Genomic DNA, 22709 nt, shown 5'->3' on the forward strand with positions numbered 1-22709 from the left:
GTGTACCGTACTTATGGTTTCAATAAAGAAGTGTGGAAGACCGGATGTATCCTCTTCCAGGATTCTGGAAGCTGTAGCCGGAAGGCCACTGGATTAATGATTTCCTTAATGGAGAAAGGTCCATAATACTTGGGAGCCAGTTTATTAGGCCGTATATGTCGAGGAAGAAGTTTTGAAGACAGCCAAACCTTATCCCCGACTGCATATGAAGGGCTAGGTCTCTGCTAGGTATCTGCATATCGTTTGACTTCTATCCTGGCTTTCTCCAGGCATTCCTTTGTGTCCCTATGTATGTTTACTAGTGTTTCAATCCAGGAATCAACTGCAGGAACCGGGGTAGGATATGATAGGACAGATGGTAGAAGCGAAGGATGAAATCCTTGACTGCAAAAGAATGGACTTTTCTTGATGGCCGAATGGTCAGAATTGTTGTAAGCGAATTCAGCTACAGGAATCAAAAGCGACCAATCATCCTGGACCTTGGTTGCAAAACAGCAGAGGTACTGTTATAGGTTCTTATTCACTCGTGCTGTTACCCCATTAGTCTGAGGATAATATCCCGAAGATAATGCACGCTGGATGCCTAATATTTGGCATAGTTGTTTCCAGAACTGGGATATATACTGAGGTCCTCTGTCAGAGATGATCTTGGAAGGTAATCCATGAAGTCTAAATATGTGTTTTAGGAAGATTCCAGCCAATTCAAATGAGGATGCTAGTTTGAACAAAGGTGTGAAGTAAGCCATATGGGTAAACAGATCGACGGTAAACATTATGGTTGTATTTCCTCTGGATGGAGGTAATTACACGATGAAGTCTGTGGGGATGATTTCCCAAGGACGTGATGGTAATGCGGTTGATGTAAGAGACCTGCAGGTTGTCTGTTATCATGTTTGTTCTGGTTGCAACTGTGCAAGATTGGATCTAGGTTCTTACGTCAGCAATCATCTTCGGCCACCAGAATCGTCTCTGTATGAGGCGGAGAGTGGTAGTGATGCCTCGATGTCCCGAATGGAAGGTGTCATGGCAGAGATTCATGATTCTGTCTCTCAGCTCTGGTGTGGGCATTGCTAGCCGTTTGTCCTTGAAGAGTTAACCATCTTTAGTTACTAAGTTCCATTGATTATTCCTGATATTTTCCTTCCAGAGATCGGAAGAAGGTGTTTTTGCTCGTACGTCTTCCAGGAGGGAATTTGCTTGTGCCACAAACATGGTATTAGGCAACATCTTCGGAAAGGCCCGAGCTTCGACTGACTCGTAGTCAGGACGCCTGGATAATGCATCTGCGATAATGTTATTAGTTCCAGGAAAGTGATGAATATGGAATTGGTACTGGGCAAAAAAAAAAGGCCCAACAGGCTTGGCGACTGTTTCTGCATTCCAGGGACTGTAGGACTTGCAAGTTTCGATGATCTGTTCGTACTTGCACTGGATGCTTAGCACCCAAGAGTAGATGGCGCCAGTCGGTAAAGTCTTGTCGGATGGCCAATCACTCCTTCTCCAGGACAGAATAGTGGCTCTCGCTGGGTGTCAAACTGCGAGATAGGTAGGCAATAGGATGTTCCACCTTGTCTTCAAATTCTTGTTTTAAGACCGCACCAATGGCGTAGTCAGATGCGTCTGTTTCCATCAAAAAGGGCCAATCTATGTTGGGTTGGGCCAGGATTGGACCTTGAGTACATTTTTGTTTCAGTTGCTGAAAGGCTGTCTCTTGAGCAGTAGACCATTTAAATGGTGTATCCTTCTTTAGGAGTGCTACTATGGGATGAACAATGTCTGAAAATGTGGGAATGAATTTTCTGTAGAAATTTGCAAGTCCCAGGAAGGATTGAATCTGTTTTACAGTGGTGGGTGCTGGCCAAGAAAGTATGGAGTCGACCTTGGCAGGATCCATTCCAATTCCCTTGGAGCTTAGCACAAATCCAAGATAAAGAACGGTTTGGACATGGAAGAGACATTTTTCTGGTTTGGTCTGGAGTTTGTGTTCACGTAGACATTGTAAGACTGCTTTTACATGTTCTTGATGGATCTGGGGATCATTGGAGTAAATCAGTATATCCTCTAGGTACACAATGACAAAAAAAAACAGCATATCAGAGAAAACTCTATCCATGAACCGTTGAAAGACTGCGTGGGCGTTGGCGAGACTGAAGGGCATTACCAGATATTCAAAGTGGCCAAAGGGAGTTCTGAAGGCCGTCTTCCATTCATCACCTTCCTTTATTTGGATGAGATGGTAAGCACCCCTAAGGTCGAGTTTAGTGAAGATGACAGCACCTCAAACTGCCTCCAGGATGTCAGAAATGAGTGGTAGCGGATAGCGATCTTTGAGAGTACATTGGTTGAGACCACGATAGTCCAAACAGGGCCAAAGTTCTTTAGTGTCTTTCTTTGGAACAAAGAATAGGGAAGCACCGACTGGAGATTTTGAAGGACGGATGGTCCCATTTGCCAGGATGGTATCCAGGTATTCTCGTAGGGCCCTTTTTTCGGGTTTGGATAATATGAACATTCTCCCGAATGGAATCACTGCTGAAGCATCTGTGTCAATGGCGCAATCCTCAGGTCTGTGGGGTGTAAGAGCCTGAACAATGGCTGTTGAAAACACATCTGAGTATGTTTGATAAGTCTCAGGCACTTGGACCATGTTGGATACACTTAAGGATGATTGTTTGTGGTTCTGGGAGTTCATCGGAGGGTTTTGCAATGTGTCTTGTGACAAGCAATGGGACATACAAAATTCAGAACCTAGAAATAGGGATCCGGCTGTCCAGTTGATGTAAGGATTGTGCTTCTGAAGCCAGGGCATGCCTAGAACCATGGGGTAATGAGCGGCCTTTATGATGTCAAATCGAAGCCTTTCTTGATGGTTGTTTATCAAGAGCAGTAATTCCTTGGTTTGGTGAGTAATGGGTCCAGAAGACAATGGTCTGCCGTCAATTCCTTCAACAGGTTGTATTACCTCTTTGGGTTCTCAAGGGATGTTGTGACTGACAGCCGAGTCGTGGTCTATGAAAACACCCATGGCACCACAGTCCACTAGAGCCAGGATGGGGAAAGATTCTTTCTCAGTAGATGACAAGAATGTCTGGAGAATCACTAAGGTGTTCTGTCCTGGAGTATTCAAGGAAGGAATGGATGCGGAGCAGGCATCTTTCTCCTGAAGCTGTGCTCTGCTTAGGATCGGGAGCTGGCGTTTCGCGTACGTTTGGGTGGCGCTATTTGGCATTCTCTCACAAGATGGTTATCAGAGGTACAGTACATACGAAGTCCAGTATTGATCCTACGGATCCTTTCTTGCAGAGAAATTGGTCCACGGAAGGCACCCAATTGCAGAGGGTCTGGATCTGAGGCACGTGGAGCGGATGCTTCTTTGGGACAAGGATAATCTATGGTTGTTCTTGGGGATTGTGTCTTCGTCTTTCTTTCTGTGCCTTTCTCTCCTGGATTCTGAAGTCTATCTGGAGGGAAAGGTCCATCAGGGCCTGGAAGGAACTCGGACGGGCTACTCTGGCTAGCTCATCCTTTACTTCATCATTCAATCCCCTTCGGAATAGAGTGAAACTGGCTTCTTGAGACCAATCGGTTTCTTTAGCTAGCTGTTTGAAGCGAGTCATGTAAGTAAGCATATCCTGACTCCCAAGAAGTCTTTCTTGTGCACTGTAGACAAGTTCTGGCCGATCAAACATAGCCTTAAGGGCTTCCACAAACCCATCGCAATTATCCAAGAGCGGGTCTCCCGAATTAACTAAAGGAACCGCCCATGTTAAGGCATTGCCCGTGAGGTGAGATATCATGAATCCAACCTTCGCTCGTGGCGTGGAGAAATAGTAGGGTTTGAAAGTGAAGTGCACTAGGCAGGAATCAAGGAAGGCACGCAGGGACTTAGAAGATCCATCATATTTGTCCACTACACCCCCTATCAGGGCGCTTTCTTTGACCGCCGAATCCCGGGACAAGACAAGCTGTTTTAATGCCGCATTTTTGGCCTTGAGGTTTTGAACCTCTGTGGTTAATTCTTGCATACCTCTCATGAGGTCTTGAACTGCGGCTTCCATGTCTACTTCTATATCAGGTTTTTGGCGTCTCAATCTGTCACAAGCTTCTTTCTTTCTCACCTGTTTTTCCTTGCTTGTGGTCTTCTTGGAAGCGCTTTCCTTCTTCCTCACTGTCTGAGACTTGTACAGGTTGGAGCGCGAGTCTTCGGGTTCCAGCGTGAGGTAGCCGGCTGCCTAAACCGGATTGCGTTCAGTATCCAGGAATGTTAGCCATGGATCCAGGAAGGAGGAGGAGCAAGTTTCCTATGCTCGGAGAGTGCCCAGGGGACCGCGGCACCAAGCACAACGTTTTGATCCGGGATGAGGGGAAATAGGATAGCGGGTAAAATCCAGGAATCAGGAGAGGGTTCCAGGAAGGAAGAAAAAAGGAGTAAGGAACTGGAGTTGGTACGGTATACGGACTCGAAACACATGCCTAACAACTCCAAGCAGTTGCGTTGAGATGCGCAGAGTCGCGGGGGCATGCCTGTTTTCTAGAAAGCAGAGTGTTGCGCGCAAAGACTAGCGCGCAGCGTTTCTGGGCCATCAGCCATGTTGGAAGAATCACTGACCTCATGCCGCCAAAGTCCAGAAAGGCCGGAATCGGTGGTTCATGACATTTACCTTTTAATAAAGGCTCTCCGCCAAAGCTAGAAAAATCCATAAGTACTAAACGTTTAATGCCTGTACATGTCCCAAAAGATCCAGCAGAAGATCTACAGGAAATAATTCTGAAATCATCTATTAATGAGATGATTACCCTATAATTGCAATACCATTACCAAAGGGAACGTCATCACACATTCCAAGACAGGCGAGAAGATATCTCTGGAAGATCATGCCACTTGTGATACCCAAAATTGCATCTATGCCATCAAATGTCCATGTGGGCTCACATACATTGGGCAAACAAGCTGCAAGACGAAACTGAGGTGGAACGAACATAAATCTAACATAAGAACCAACAACAGGCACTCCTCCGTAGCCAGACATTTCCAAGAATACAAGCACCACGTTTCGCAGATTCGCTTTCAGATTTTAGAAGTCATCAACAACAAGAACTTGAACATGAGCAACTCGAAGAAACTTGAACAAAGAGAAGCCTTTTGGATTTATAAACTCGAATCTGTAGCCCCGTCTGGGTTAAATGAAGAATTAGATTTACACTGTTTTTTATAATCTGTATAATTTCTGGTGAAAATGCACTTCACCACACTGCACATCATATGGTCGCTTATTTAAGTATGGGTTACCTTCAAGTTGCTTCTTACATATTATTGCATAGACAGGCTGCCTTAACAGGCATCCAATTAAGGTACACAACAAAGGGTTAACACTCTGCATACAGTAACAATTGGGTTGAGAGGATACCAACATGTAACTAATGAGAACATTGAGACCTATTAGCATTTTCTTTTGATCATTTAATATTTACAGCATCAACGTAATGTGATCTCTTATGAGACAGTACAGTGCATCTAATCTCATGAGCGGGGGCCTCTAAAGTCCAGTGGTCTCCACTAGAGATAGACGTAGACTGCTCGACATTAACTAATGTATACATTCCTCCCCTCCTTAGTGTAACATGAACATTGAGGATAATTATGATGTTTATGATGGCCCAATCACTTGCATGTAAGAAAAGAAGCACCCGCTTAGAATCAGTAAATTAAATGCCTTAGTATCTTGTTACCATTGTTAATATGGACGTCACATTCATCATATGTAAATTCAGTCGCAAGCTGGCTGTGAACCGGGATTCCCAACCAGCATTCACCTCTACTTGTTACGTCTGCTGCATGCAGAGTGACTGCGAGATTTCTCTTTGCTCCATAGATTAGACGAACCACGTTTTGAAAGTCCAATAGACGATCAACAGACGGTCCACATATTGGACTGCAATACCCTTGATTCCCCACTGGGATTTGTCTTACGACACATCACCATGCAGCACGTGATGACGTGTGGTTATAAACAGGAAATAGTCCCTAGCAGCGTTTCATCACCATTTGGCAACGTGGCAGCCGCTATCTACGAGGACCCAGCTTGCATGTCAAGCGGTCTCCAGCACCACAAGTAAGTGCAGATTGAGACGGGCAATGGATGCCCAATTTAGATTTATCGAGAGCCGCCTCTCAGATACTCACACACTGTTTTGTTACTAGATACATGGTTTTGTTTCGCTATTGAAACTTGACTCAGCGCATGAACTCGTAGGCATGCCACGCATAGACATTGACCCGTATGAGGATACCACGATTCACCGGCAATGAGGTACAATTCATTAAAGAATGATGTCATTCTTAGCACTATAAGTCCAGATACTCTCCTTGGTAATTTTTACTAAGTTCTGTCTACATGATAGGCATTCTTTTATTGTTTTTCAGTTAAATGTTCTCATGCAGAGTTTGTTTGTTTGTTTGTTTGTTTGTTTGTTTATTTATAGTGCGCACCTAACCCAAAGGGTAACAAGGCGCAAAAGGTGACAAGAGGATTGTATAAACTTAGTTACATAGCAACAGAGGTAGGTCCAGCAGAGGTTACATTGCTGGAAGCACCTTGACATTAATGGACAATCAAGTAACACACACACAAGGTATACAATATATACAGGTAATCAAACAAGTAGCCTCTAATAGGCCAAGGTAAGCATGAGTGTACGAGATTTGTAGGATTTGTGGTAAGGCACGACCTAGTAGTGTATTAAAAATCATGTTCCTTGAGCCAGTGGATAGTCATGGACCTAAATTGTAGGTACGGCAGGTCATCCCTGAGTGATGGAGGTAGTGAGTTCCAACAGAGAGAAATGGACATGATTTGCCAGCAACCAATACTTGACATGTGCAGTACAGGATTTGCTAGTCGAATTAACGCGATATGAGTTGGCGTTTGGTGGATATTTGTATAAGGCTAGGAAGTCAGTAGAGTCAGACTCTTTTTAAGCAGGAATGCATATTATTTATGAATGGTTGAAATACGGAATTATTGGATTATTGTTTTTGTTTTTGTATGTACATTAGGAGTCACAATAACATTACGTCTGTTGATATGTTTTAGAGCACGCCCTGAGGATGGACTTAATGTCCGAAATGCATCGGCTTGTGTCTCTGCCACGATAAAGAATAAAACAAATGTATGTTCCAGCACAAAAATCAAGTAACATTGGAGTTATTTACAGCCTTCACCGCCTGAACTCACAAAAAATGTTGAGAATTTAAAACATTGCACTTCTAATATTGCAGTAGTATTGACTACACTAAGGGCGTCTCCAAAGCTCAGTGGGAGTCCCACTGCGCACATTTTTGTTTTCGATGATTACCCTCGATAATCTGCAAAACGAAACTCTGAGAATCAGAATGATTGATAGGATCTACTCTGACCCATTCCCAAGCAGGTCTACTTTGTTAACAGTCGTTCCTGCAATACCTCTTTTAAGACACATCAATTCGACTGACATTAAAGGTGTGTCTTACCCGAATCCTGACCAGCAGGACTCTGTTGAAATTGATATATCTTCTTTAATAGTTAAGAATTATGTTTGGCAACAAAGACATCGTTTATATGAAAAAGGTCTATTTCTAGAAGCAATTTCACTGCCACCACTAATTCAATGTGAATTAAATCAGCCAAACTATCCTCAGTCTCACTTTTCCAAGAAACCGGGTAATAATCCTTCTGCAGGTGCTAAGGTGTGTTGTAATCGCAACTCAACTTCTTCAAAACCTGCCCAGGCTCCAGAATCCTAATGGACCTGGGTTTCCCATTCTAGAGAGAAGGAACTAAAAGCCCACTAGCAAAACACCTCGAGTGTCATCCATGAGTGCTCCATTGTTCCATGGAACACAAGAGGGTTCTCTCATCTAATGGTATCCAAATCTACATTACTAAACTCATATGACTTAGTCCTAGTTCAGGAAACATGGATGATGCTTCCTCCAGTGTGCTAGACCATCAAGTTGTTATAATAGCGGCCTCTAAAGCAGCTAGGGGCTGACCGGCAACTGGGCTATTAATAGAAACAAGAAATTATTTTCCATTTAACCATTGAGCCATGGCCCTCGCCTGACTTGGGTATAAAACCTGTCATTATACGTACTCTTAACAAAAAACATGCTTTTTATCCAATGACGATGTTAATTAATATTTACTGGAATCTAGCTTTACCTACTGAAGCGCAATTTATAGATAGGATTGAAGACATCTCAGATCAAAGTTTAATGGATCCCAACATCGCAACTACGATTATTGCTGGTGATTATAATATGAATTTATACTCACCATCTAAAGTTGGATCCAATACTAGGGCAGAAAAGTGGCTCACACTGATGAAGATAAGACATTTTTCCATCCTAAATGGCTCCTTTTGTAATGATATTCCCCCTCGGTCGACATGGTCAAGAGGCAATATCCACGCTTGATTATGGGCCTCATTACGACCCAGGCGGTAAGGGGTTTACGGCGGCGTAAACAGCGCCGACCCTTACCGCCTGATTCCGAGGTCCCTTAGCGCCATGGAGGATTTAACACCTGCTTTTAGCAGGTGTTAAAATCCATGGCGCTAAGGGACCTTGATGTTAATTACGCCACCGTAATTTATGGTAGCGTAATTAACGCCTTCCCCACTCCCATTATGCCATATGGGGCAAAAATGGGAATGGGGAAGGGTAAATGGGGATTGGGGACTTACCGCCCCTCCAACCTCGGAATGGGGCGGTAAGTCCGCCAACCACCATGGCGTAAACGTAGTTTACGCCATGGTGGTAAAGGTACGACCCAGGCGGTAACTTACCGCCTGGGTCGTAATGAGGCCCCTTGTTGTTAATTACGCCACCGTAATTTACGGTGGCGTAATTAACGCCTTCCCCACTCCCATTATGCCCTATGGGGCAAAAATGGGAATGGGGAAGGGTAAATGGGGATTGGGGACTTACCGCCCCGCCAACCTCGGAATGGGGCGGTAAGTCCGCCAACCACCATGGCGTAAACGTAGTTTACGCCATGGTGGTAAAGGTACGACCTAGGCGGTAACTTACCGCCTGGGTCGTAATGAGGCCCCTTGTTGTTAATTACGCCACCGTAATTTACGGTGGCGTAATTAACGCCTTCCCCACTCCCATTATGCCCTATGGGGCAAAAATGGGAATGGGGAAGGGTAAATGGGGATTGGGGACTTACTGCCCCGCCAACCTCGGAATGGGGCGGTAAGTCCGCCAACCACCATGGCGTAAACGTAGTTTACGCCATGGTGGTAAAGGTACGACACAGGCGGTAACTTACCGCCTGGGTCGTAATGAGGCCCCTTGTTGTTAATTACGCCACCGTAATTTACGGTGGCGTAATTAACGCCTTCCCCACTCCCATTATGCCCTATGGGGCAAAAATGGGAATGGGGAAGGGTAAATGGAGATTGGGGACTTACCGCCCCGCCAACCTCAGAATGGGGCGGTAAGTCCGCCAACCACCATGGCGTAAACGTAGTTTACGCCATGGTGGTAAAGGTACGACCCAGGCGGTAACTTACCGCCTGGGTCGTAATGAGGCCCCTTGTTGTTAATTACGCCACCGTAATTTACGGTGGCGTAATTAACGCCTTCCCCACTCCCATTATGCCCTATGGGGCAAAAATGGGAATGGGGAAGGGTAAATGGGGATTGGGGACTTACCGCCCCGCCAACCTCGGAATGGGGCGGTAAGTCCGCCAACCACCATGGCGTAAACATAGTTTACGCCATGGTGGTAAAGGTACGACCCAGGCGGTAACTTACCGCCTGGGTCGTAATGAGGCCCCTTGTTGTTAATTACGCCACCGTAATTTACGGTGGCGTAATTAACGCCTTCCCCACTCCCATTATGCCCTATGGGGCAAAAATGGGAATGGGGAAGGGTAAATGGGGATTGGGGACTTACTGCCCCGCCAACCTCGGAATGGGGCGGTAAGTCCGCCAACCACCATGGCGTAAACGTAGTTTACGCCATGGTGGTAAAGGTACGACCCAGGCGGTAACTTACCGCCTGGGTCGTAATGAGGCCCCTTGTTGTTAATTACGCCACCGTAATTTACGGTGGCGTAATTAACGCCTTCCCCACTCCCTTTATGCCCTATGGGGCAAAAATGGGAATGGGGAAGGGTAAATGGAGATTGGGGACTTACCGCCCCGCCAACCTCGGAATGGGGCGGTAAGTCCGCCAACCACCATGGCGTAAACGTAGTTTACGCCATGGTGGTAAAGGTACGACCCAGGCGGTAACTTACCGCCTGGGTCGTAATGAGGCCCCTTGTTGTTAATTACGCCACCGTAATTTACGGTGGCGTAATTAACGCCTTCCCCACTCCCATTATGCCCTATGGGGCAAAAATGGGAATGGGGAAGGGTAAATGGGGATTGGGGACTTACCGCCCCGCCAACCTCGGAATGGGGCGGTAAGTCCGCCAACCACCATGGCGTAAACATAGTTTACGCCATGGTGGTAAAGGTACGACCCAGGCGGTAACTTACCGCCTGGGTCGTAATGAGGCCCCTTGTTGTTAATTACGCCACCGTAATTTACGGTGGCGTAATTAACGCCTTCCCCACTCCCATTATGCCCTATGGGGCAAAAATGGGAATGGGGAAAGGTAAATGGGGATTGGGGACTTACCGCCCCGCCAACCTCGGAATGGGGCGGTAAGTCCGCCAACCACCATGGCGTAAACGTAGTTTACGCCATGGTGGTAAAGGTACGACCCAGGCGGTAACTTACCGCCTGGGTCGTAATGAGGCCCCTTGTTGTTAATTACGCCACCGTAATTTACGGTGGCGTAATTAACGCCTTTCCCACTCCCATTATGCCCTATGGGGCAAAAATGGGAATGGGGAAGGGTAAATGGGGATTGGGGACTTACTGCCCCGCCAACCTCGGAATGGGGCGGTAAGTCCCCCAACCACCATGGCGTAAACGTAGTTTACGCCATGGTGGTAAAGGTACGACCCAGGCGGTGACTTACCGCCTGGGTCGTAATGAGGCCCCTTGTTGTTAATTACGCCACCGTAATTTACGGTGGCGTAATTAACGCCTTCCCCACTCCCATTATGCCCTATGGGGCAAAAATGGGAATGGGGAAGGGTAAATGGGGATTGGGGACTTACCGCCCCGCCAACCTCGGAATGGGGCGGTAAGTCCGCCAACCACCATGGCGTAAACGTAGTTTACGCCATGGTGGTAAAGGTACGACCCAGGCGGTAACTTACCGCCTGGGTCGTAATGAGGCCCCTTGTTGTTAATTACGCCACCGTAATTTACGGTGGCGTAATTAACGCCTTCCCCACTCCCATTATGCCCTACGGGGCAAAAATGGGAATGGGGAAGGGTAAATGGCGATTGGGGACTTACCGCCCCGCCAACCTCGGAATGGGGCGGTAAGTCCGCCAACCACCATGGCGTAAACGTAGTTTACGCCATGGTGGTAAAGGTACGACCCAGGCGGTAACTTACCGCCTGGGTCGTAATGAGGCCCTATGTCTTTTTTTCGAACAACGCTAATAAGTTAATACTGGCATTTCAAATCATTCCAACTTTAGCAAGTGATCATAAACTAGTTGAAGTACGATGGTCACCTCACTCCACAGAAATTGTGACATATTACAAAGGTGACTTTGAGACAAATAATGCCAACAACTGCATTAAATGGGACACAGGAATCATTTGTATTTGTATTTATTTATTTGTATTTATTTATTTGTATTTATTTATTTGTATTTATTTATTTCTATTGCGCACCTTGCCCAAGGGCTTACGGGCGCATGTTTGGGAAGTTTACAGGTTACAGCAGAGATAAAATCAATTTACAGTTACACGTTATAGTTACATCATAGTCAAAGTTACAAGTTACAGCAGAGGTATAAACAATATACAGTTGCAAGTTATATTTACATCAAGGTCGAAAGGGTAGCGAGCCTATGCAAACTATACACATATAAATACAGACGTGTTCTGAGTAACAGAGAGTGCGGTAAGCAGCGCAAAACAGCATTAGCAACTGAAGGATGCCGGGGAGGCGACTAAGGCATCTTGTTCAAGTAACCATAGTTTGGTTTTGGCTTTAAAGGAGTGGCAGTGCGGGATGTTCCTTAGGACATTGGGAAGGGAGTTCCAAAGCTTGGCGGCAAGGACAGGGACACTCGACCCTCCAGCAGAGCAGAGCTTGAAGCTGGGAATATCTAGTGTGTGTGCCTGGGCGGATCTCAAAGGTCTAGCGGCTGTGTGTTGCGTGAAGCGTGATGCTAGGTAAGCAGGAGCTGCATTATTCTGGGCCTTGTGGGTTAGCACAAGTGATTTGAGTGATATGCGGTGAGAGATAGGTAACCACTGAAGGTTACGTCTGGTATTGGAGATGTGATTACGTCTGGGTATGTTGAGTACTGCCCTTATGGCGTTGTTTTGCGTGATCTGGAGTTTGTCAAGGTTTCTTTGGCTGGTCCCTAAGTAGAGGGCGTTGCAATAGTTGATTTTAGACAAGATGAGGGTTCTAGCGAGTATCAGACAGTTGCCCATCGTCATGAGGGGCCTGCAGGCTGTAATCAGTTTGCAGGTGTATGATGACACAGAAACAACTGCATTAGTTTGTCGATTGAGGGACAGGGTGGAGTCTAGGTATATTCCTAGGGTTTTAGTGACATTGGCGACTATAATATCATTCCCGTCAATAGAGAAGGAATTATATTTGGGGTCAAGTTTAGTAAGTTTAGATTGTGAGCCAAGGATGATTAACTCATTTTTTTCGTCATTGAGGCCATGATTAGCCATCCAGGCCTGGATGACGGTGTAGACTGTATTACGAGATTTAGAGTCAGTTACATTATCACCAGTGATAGGGATGAGTATCTGGGTGTCATCCACATAATTAGTGTAGGAGACACCCAGATAGTCAAGAATATCAAAGAGTGGTTTAGCGAACACGTTATATAGTGTGGGAGATACAAAGGGTCCTTGTGGGACTCCACAAGGGACGTGGGCTGCTTCAGCTGCAGCTAGAGGAGAGAAGACCCTCATGGTTCTGTTAGCAAGGAATGAGCTGATCCAGGATGTTGCTGCATCAGAAAAGTGCATGGCAATTTTGAGATGGTAACAGAGGATTTGATGATCGACCAAATCAAAGGCTGCTGAGAGATCAAGGAGGAGCAGGAGCGCCAGTTTGCCCTTGTTTTTCAGGTCCTCGATTTGGGTTTTTAGATCTATTAACGATGTCTCTGTGCCATGCCTGGGGCGGAAGCCGGATTGTCTAAGCCCTAGTAGATTGTTGAGTTCGAGGTACTCCTGAATTTGGATATAGGCTGCGCGATCGAGGATTTTGATCAAATATGGCACCGTAGTGATGGGCCTATAATTGGAGGGATTGCTAGGGTCAAGATTCGTTTTTTTAATTAAAGGGATGACCCACGCATCCTTGAGGTTGTCAGGCACAATGCCTGATTCAAAGGGTGCATTTATGAAAGAGGTAATAAATGGGGCGAGATCAGGTGCGGCCTCCTTTATAATGGCTGCGCGGCAGGCATCACCTTGGCAGTTGGAGGGCTTGAGCTTAGTTATGATGTTTTCTGCTTCCTTGATAGTAAGGGGTGAGAAACTGAATGGTTTGAAGTCGTGTTTAGGAGAGTGGATTTTGTGGAGCGGGGTGACGCTGGTTGAGTCTGAAAGGTAGCTTTTGTTTGCGTTAATTTTGGCTTGGAGCATGGCAATTTTGTCCAGCAAAGCTTTTTTAATATTTGAGCACCATTCAGTGCACGTGTCAAGAGGAGCAACTGGAGACTCAAGTTCCTTGAGTGTATTAAATAGTTCCTTAGTGTTGGATTGGGCATGGGTGATCCTTTTATTGTAAAATTCCTTTTTTGCATTTAGGATGGCTTCTGCGTAGGTAAGGGAGGCTGACGTAAGGTTATTTTTGTTTACTAGGGAAGGCACACTTTCCAGAGAGCATCGGCTTTTTTTTTCTTTGCGCAGGTCACGTAATTGCGGGGTGAACCATGAGTTCAGGTGGGTCCGCGGTTTTTGTTTGCGCAATTTGATTGGGGCGATAGTATTGAGGGCTTTTAGCATGACACGGTTATAGGTGTCTACTAATGCTGTGGGGTCAGAGCAAGACTCAGATGCCGAGTTCAGCAAAGGGAGGATGAGAGGGAGCAGTTTCTCAACTGTGATGTCTTTTTTGTTCCGTGTGGAAGTGGGAGGGCCGAGGCTGTGTTTGTCTTGAGGTGGGCTGGAATTAATGGAGAATGAAATTATATGGTGGTCAGACCAAGCGCAAGGGGACACAGAAATATCGTTGAGTGCACAATTCATGTCGGAGACCCAGTCCAGAGTGCGACCCTTAATATGGGTGGGCTCATTGATATGTTGTGTGAGGCTGAAGTCAGTTAGGACATTTGCTAAATCTGTGGCTTTGGCGTCATTCTTGTCCTGGTAGCCCAAGTTAAGGTCGCTCAAAATAATGATTTGAGAGCTAGGCTTTGAACTGGTCGCTAGGATAGATGAGATGTCTTCTACACAGGAAGAGGTTGGGCCGACAGGCCTATAGATGAGATGAACTGTGGCTGTATGGTTAGGAGATATAGGCAGTTTGATAGATAGTGATTCTGCTGAGGGTAGCTGAAGGCTATTAGCAATTCTAATGTTGAGCGAGCTCTTGAATATGAAGGCTAAACCGCCGCCCTTAGTTTGGTTGGTATCCCCGTCACACCTGATTATGGAGTAGTTGTCAGGAATGGCCAATGTCAGGGTAGGACCAGAAGCCGCATGCAACCAGGTTTCAGTGACTGCGAGAAAGAAAAGGGTAGGCTAGGTTGGATATCAGCAGATGACGAAGTGTGGTGAGACTGTGTAAGGCAGTTGGTAGTGTTGTGAGCCTGAGACAAAGTGGTTATTGAACTTGTGGTAGAATTCAATAAGCCTATGTTGCGAACAGTGTGGTAGCTAGTGAGGGTAGCTGTGTTGTTGGTTGCAATAGGTTGGTGCTGAGGTGAGTGGCGCAGACGCGAGCCGAGCCTCGAATTTCTAGCACAAGTAGGACATGGTTGATTAGGGGTAGGTTTGGTGGCGAAGTGGCATAGCCAGAGGGCTGGTGTGTTTAGGTAGGGGTTTGGGTCTGTCATGGTGGAAGCATGCAGTAGATCGGGTAATGTTGTATTACTAAATGAGGGTGAGTGCACGATGTTGGTGCCGAGCAGTGCCCAGGTTAGAACGGTGATCAGTAAGTGTGTGGCATGGTGTCGCAAAGGCTGGTGTGTGGACTTAGGTGCGCTGGTGTGCAAGGATGGTTTGGGATGGTGCGCATCAGCAGTGTGAAGCATATTGGGTGTTGAGTCAATGGAGAGTGAGGTAGCAATAGGCCTGGTTGGGAGCCTGGACAATTAGTAGGGGACAAGTGTGTGCATACGTGCATGTGGTGTGGGATAAGTATGCCGACAGGGTACTGCATCTGGCACAAGCTCTGGTTGTGCAAAGAAAGTGGGTAGTGCAGTGACAAATCACGTTCAAGTTCACATGGCTGAGGTGGTAAGCGCAACTGGGGCTCGAAGGTTAACTGGGTGGATTGGAAACACTGGGCAAGGTGTGGCAGCCGACTACGGACCTCCTTGCAAAATAAGGACATAAGTGATTGTGGAGGGTTTTGACCCATGTGGAATCATTAGACGGGGTAAATATGGGGATTAAGCTGTCGCTGCCCATCATTTTACCCCAGAACAAAAATAAATCATTGGAGTGGGTAAAGATGGGGATGCGCTGTCGCCGCCCATCATTTCATCCCAGAATCCAGGAGAGCTGCGCAGTTGTGCGCACACCAAAATGGTTACCTAACTTGCCACCCACCAGTGTAAAGAAAGGTCTTTGTTAACAAAATCCACTGTTACTGATGTCAAAAAGTTGCTGAAATCGTGACTCATTGGACCACTTTAAAGATTCAACCCTTTTGTGGGGTTCCACATAACCATCTTACTGTAAGGAGCCCCATCAAAACAATGTTAAGCAAGGATTTACTACCATGTAAGAACCATTCCTGTTTAGAATGCATTAATCCAAGAAAGATCCCAAAATTGCATGCAGTACCAACAAAATCCTCAAGGCGGCACTAGCGGTCTAAACTCTGACAGGAGAGCTGTCTTGCAAAACTGTCTAGTGCAAAGAAAGGGGTCTTATTTAATTAAAAGTTCAAAGGGGTTGCCTGTCCTGAGAACTCTTGACACTTCAGAACTCAACACAAGAAGCCAGGAAATCACAGGGTTCTGTTAATTAAATGCAAAGTGGCTCCCTGGCCTCCTGATCTCAGCTTCCCAGAGACCACACAATGGCCCCTTTCCTCTGAAAGGAATATGTTGATTTTGACTGTTTAATGTCAACAAAGGCCTGCCTGCCAGAGGACACATGTGACTGACCCACCCAAGTCTTGGAGGCGGACTCCAACACTCTGAGAACTGACTTGAAAGCAAAATATATATTTTACAAAAACACTGATAACTCTTTGTAATCAAATGACAGAAATGTATAACCTTGAGAGCCTTAATTTAGAAAATGTACCTTCAATTCAAGCCCAAACTCCAATTTGTGTGATGTTCTGGGGCAAAACCCCGCTAATTGTTAATATTACAGACACTGTGTTTAAGTTAGACAAATGAAAATTTACTGGAGTATGTATGGACAGGCCGTGTACATGTGTACAAATCTGGAGAAAAATCTGATGTTGCAAAACCACTAAAAAGGTGCAAATATTGCCATTTCTGAATGCAAGCCCCCAGGAAGAGCAAAGTTTGAACAGGGGATACCTCCTGTGATATGTGAGGGGTGCATGTAATTTTAAACCAATGTTTACCTGTGCAAATATGTCTTTTTTTATCAAATATAGATTGTGTGCAATTTGACAGGGGAGTGTCCTCTCTGCAAGCCATAAAATGACATCACGCTGACACACACTTCCTTCCCCAATCAAGTGAGAAATGGAAATTTGACCAATTAGAAGCTGAGAGAGAGGCTGGCTCAGTGATGCTAGCACACACCCACATTCTAAACAGATAAAAGCAGAGAGTGCAAGCCAAATAGACCTTCAAAATCCATTTGCAGCTGGAAGCTCTGCCGGGAAAATCCATACTTTACCTCCATCAACCTTCAGAGAGCCAACATAGAGACTTCAAATCTATCAAATTTCCAGAACCAGAGAGAGAGCAGAGCTGACCCAGACCACTGTTAGCAGGACCAGAGAGAGCTGACCCAGATCACTGTGAAGTGCAGAGACCAGAGTCCAGTCTAAAACCTGACCAGATCCGTGGCGAGGCCCATTTAATTCAAGAATATAGTGTGAGTACCTAGCAAAACTGTGCAGAACCAATCTCTTAGTTAAAATAATATAATTCAAGCTATTTTAATCTAAGGAGAACTGCCTCCTGTCACCTGTCATTTGTAAAGCTGTCACCTGTGATTTGCTAGTTGCAAGCTGCACTTGTCTTTGTGAACTTTAAAATTTCAATCTGAAAAACGACCTTTATTTAATCGCTCATATCTCCGTGACCGTTTGTGCTAGAGACTTGCAGTAACTTTCATCTGGAAGCTGAGATCCTAGGCTTTCCTAGGACCCCAAAACGATATTGCCCTTGTAGTTCCTCTGTAATCGCGCCAGACGCATTCGCGAATTTTGCCGCGATTTGAAAATTTCTCCACTTGCAAAAAGATAGCTGCTTTTGCTTTCCTCTGAAAAAAATCGTTTGCCTCATAAAAACTATCCCTGCATCACTGCTAGAGTGAGCCTGTGCTAATATTAACTAGATACCACTCACCCTAAACCTCTAGAGGGAATTAAAAGCATTTTAGCATATTTTTTTCTTCATTGCCAGCACATTTAAAAGCATTTGGGCCTGTGTTTTCAACTTCTGTAGTCTAAGTTGCTGGGTGAACTGAATTACATTTGAATTGCATTTCTGAGAATTGTGTGCCTTCCTTCCATTTCCCTGCATTGCATAAAAGGGGGGGGGGGTGAATTGTCCAAGAAAGTGATTACATTGTCTTTTGCTGAAATCCTATCAAGTTATTTTCTGTACTGCATTTCATTCCACATTGCATCCATTGGAAACCATAAAAGTATTGTTGCTATCTTATCCATTTCATGTCAACTCCTTAGTGATTATAAAGAAGTGTGCTAGTGCCAGATTCTCCGTTGTTAATCTTTATCATATCAGATTAAGTGTGATATTCAATTATTAATTTATTATAAAGCGTGATATATATATATATATTGTTTAAATTATCAATTAAACCTTTTAACTTGCAAAACAGAACTACTTCTTGGCTCAGTGGGGTCAGGAGGATTCTAAGAGAGGGGTGTTATATATGGGTAGTCATCCAGAACGCATGAACTGGACATAAAGTTATATCAATAAGGGTTTTCATTCAGTATTATAGACTAGGCGTTGACTTAGCTGTAGTGTTGAATTGAATCCTCTTACAAATTGGGGGCTCGTGCCGGACGTTTGGGTTAGATCTACCATTTGTGCAGATTAATACAGCGTGCCAGCTGACCAGATACACATATCCGGTCGGATCACCACGCTGTGTTACGCTGTAAAGCACTCCTCATAGGAACGCTCTTAGGAAAAGGTCTGTTTTGCAAAAATAAAATACAAACTTCTGTAAGTCAGGACAGAGACCAATCTCTAGAATGACGACCTTAGTAGACATGAAAATAGCCAGAGAGCACCTCTTACATAAACTATTTGTGAGAGGTGAATGGACTGAACAGGGCCAGGATGCCTGGTTGCAGGCCATCACGCGACAGGTCACTGAAACAGGGTCAGACCTATGGAGAGATCAGGGTCCATTACATGTGGCCCTGAGTGAACTATATATGGCTCCTAAAGCCAAGGATGAACACAATAAGATTGCCAGGATAGCAGCATACCTGTACCTATATATGGGAGACATGCAGGATAAATGCACTGAAAGCCAAGATCTGGCAAATAGGCAACAGATGGCATTAGAGAAGGCCCGATCTGATCTGGCCTCTTCTGAGCAGAGGCTGCAGAGGAGCCAGGAGTCAGAAAATGATAGTAGGCAATATATCATTAAAATAAAAGAGGATATGGGCATCCTACAACAGGAAAAGACAGACCAGGATACCAGATTTCTGGCCCTGCAGAAGGAGCACCAAGACAGTTTGGACTCCTTACTGCAGAACCAGAAAAAGTTGGAGCAACAGATCAATTTCAACAGGGCATGCGCGGAGCAGGTAGTCACCCTGCAAAGCCAGCTAGATAGAGAGAAAGAGGAGAGCAATAAACTGATTCTGAAAGACCTGGATACCCAGGCAGAGTTTGATGAGGAGCGCCAAAAAGCTGGTGCCTTTCAACGACAGAGGGACGACCTGGCAGCACAGATGCAGGCTCTCAGTCAGGAAAGAGACACTTTAGGCCAGGAAGTCTGCCACTTAAAAAAGGAAATTGAAGAAAATCACCTGGCCCTCCAGGGGCTGGGTGACCTCCAAAAAGAAAACCGGAACTTGGTAGAGCACAGCAGAAGGGTGGAAAATGCTCTGGCAAGAAAGGAGCAGGCCAGTAGGGATGGGACTCAGGAGGTAAACCTCCTGCAGCAAAGACTGGCCCAGTTCTCCAGGACCAACCAGGAAGCACAGAGGGAAAATGAGGCCCTCTGTCAACACAATGATAGGCTCCAACAACAGGTAGCGATGCAGAAGAGACTGATAGAGTCTAGTAAGGCCTTAACTGAGGACCTGAAGGCACAAATGCAGGCTCTTGCATTGCAACAGGGAGCAGGGGCGGATAGAGATGAGGTCCGCTGGGAAAGAGAGACTCCTGACCATAACCTCAGGAGCCCTAACACCAGGGGCCTTCATCTCTCCCAGTCCCTGGACTCTACCACCCCCATGTCCCCTGGCGCATATGAGCACAGGGCCATAGGGATGGCAGATTACTATCCAGCTAAAAGTATGGGGCTCATAGGCCAGTACCACTCAGGAATGGAGGGGTGGGCATCCGGGTATGGGCACCCAAGTACAGTACAGTTCAGTGGTGAACCCCAGGAGAGTAGGCCCCTTAAGGGCATCCTGAAAACCTCTGCCCAGTTAGGTCAGTGGGGGGGGTACCCAGCAAATCCTGGCAGCAAGGAGGGATCTGAGGACTCCTCTGAGCACCACAGGAAACAGGAGACCAGGTCCCCACATTCTGCCAGCCATTCCCAGGCTCGCAGAATCCGGGAAAACCTGGAAGAACAGACAGGAACCTCTGGGAGCAGTGCCTCTGAGTCAGAGGATGAATGGACAAGGGTTACCCGAACCAAAAAGGCCAATAAGGCTAAAAGGGCCTTGCTTAAGGACCCCTTAAAGCAGATTAAGGCGATCAGGAGCGTCATCACGCCTTACCATAAGAACGCTAAGTATTCTGTTTGGGAGCACTTAGAGTTGTTTGAGCAAATGATGGAGACTTTCCATTTGAAGGACAGCCAAAGCTGTATTCAATATGTAAAGTGGACCTTCTCCCCGGAATACTCCAGTTTCTTTGCGGGGCTGGAGGACCAAAATCATTTAAGATGGTCCACCTATAAGGCGGCCATCTTGAAACATTTTTCCATTCATAGAAATCCTCAAGAGGCTCGCAAGGCAGCCTACAATTTGCAATGTGGGGAGGATCAGGCCCCACAAGAATTTGTGCAAGAACTGAAACGTGCTTTTGCGCAGACCACCAGAAGGGTGCGCACAGACAGTAGAGAATTCATTAATACATTTTTTCATGCCTTGCCCAAATACATAATGACCCAGCTCGTGAGGGATTTTCACGAGAAAAGATCTTTAGACTGGGTCATTGAACAGGCTACTCGGATCTATGAGGTGCAGAAACCGGTAGATAGCAAAAATAATGCCCAGAAAAACCCCAAAGCCAACAGCACCCCTGCTGCTGCCAAGGTGGCAGAGGTGAAGGTCACCCCCGTTTTAGAGTTGGAGATGGGGGGGCCTAAAAACCTACTTGCACCTAATAATGCTAGGCCCAGAAGGTCCTCGGGCCAGTCACAGACAGGGAGCCAGGGAGGCAGCCCCACAAATGGGGTCCCTCGCTCTCCTGACTATGTAAGTCCCCGTTACAAGGGAAATCGACCCATCCTGGGTTATGTGTGGACTCCTCCAGCCCAAGGGGGGGATCCAGCCAAGCACCTAACCCAGGGAACTTCCCTCCCAACTTCCCACAGGAGGGCAGAAATTCTCCAAACCCTGGGCAGGACTTTTTCCCCAGGTATCCACCCAATTTCCAGCCCCAAAATCCTCCACCCTTCTTTCCCCAATTCCCTGAGCCCAGACAACCTAATCCGGGAGAGGGGAGGCCAAGGGTGGAGGGGTACCCAAATCTTCCCAACCAGGGGTACTACCAAAGAAGGGATAGCTACCCTTCCCAGGATCAGCCCAGGGGAGAAAACAGGGCCCCGTATCAGCCTGAGCGGGTTTCCCAGTTAGAGCGCCAGGTTCAAAACATGGCGCGGGATCTGGGTCACATACTGAGGGCTCAGCAGAACCCTCAGATGGGCGTGCCGGCGCAGAACGCACCCAACTCTGGACCGGGTGCTCCAGAACAATGACGGGGGCAGCACCCCGATAACTCACCGGTTCCCAGGGAGGAGGCGCAAGGGGAAGGGGGGTGTAAAGCCTTGGAGGAAGCTTCCTTCCTCACTTGTAAACAGCCCCTGGAAACCCAGGAACCGGAAACAAAATCTCCTGCCCCTGAAAGTCTGCCTCCTAAGGAGCAGAGGGGTGGTAGGAGAAACAAAAGACCCAAACAGACTCAGTTTGAGGAGGAGGTACAGATCTTCCAATTTGAGGGAGAGGGATCCTCAGAGGATCCTGGGAAAAGGATCTTCTCCTTCAGAGATGGGGGAACTCCTCCCAAGGAAAAATGGGTCCCTAGGGATGCAAATCCAGACTGGGGAGATGTGGAGACTGAGCTACCGCCGCCCACCATCTCATCCCAGAACCAACAGCAAGAAAATCCCCTGGTTCAAACCCATCCTGGCGACTGCCTCCAAAAAGGGGGGGGCGGCCCGGAACCGGAGCCAGGGGAACCCACAATGGCTCTGATCTCCAGTTGCCAACTTTTTCTTTCAGATTCCCAAGGCTCTCCACAGAATTCTGCCCAAATCTCTTCGCTAGCGATGTCCAAAACCAGAAAGTTAGCCCACCAGTTGGCCAAAAATGTGCATTATCTGTGCCCCCTTGAGGAGAAGGAGGGAAGATACTATGCCCCGGTACAAGTACAGGGGCAGGGTACAATTTTGGCACTGGTGGACACTGGATCTCAAGCTACCCTTCTGTCCAGAAGGGCCTTTGATGAACTGAATGCAGGAAGGGGAGAGAATTACCAAATTCCTCTCACCTCTCTTCCTGGACAACGCCAGAACTTTGACGGGAAGGAAATTCCCGTCGAGGGAACGGCAGATTTGGATATTAAGATCGGGCGACACAAGGTGAAACACCCGGTCATAGTAGTGACTCCAGAGGGCACCCCTTGTTTACTAGGGAATGACCTCCTGAGGAGGTTGTCACCCTTAATAGATTGCGTAAACAAGGTCCTCTGGACCTAGACTAGCCGACCAATAAAATTAAAACAGAGTGTCAACCATGTTAGTTTAAACGGCACCTGCCACATGGTTGAACAA

The sequence above is a fragment of the Ambystoma mexicanum genome, chromosome 13, assembly GCF_040938575.1.
Source record: "Ambystoma mexicanum isolate Mex_15411 chromosome 13, UKY_AmexF1_1, whole genome shotgun sequence".
In the NCBI taxonomy this organism is placed as follows: Eukaryota; Metazoa; Chordata; class Amphibia; order Caudata; family Ambystomatidae; genus Ambystoma; species Ambystoma mexicanum.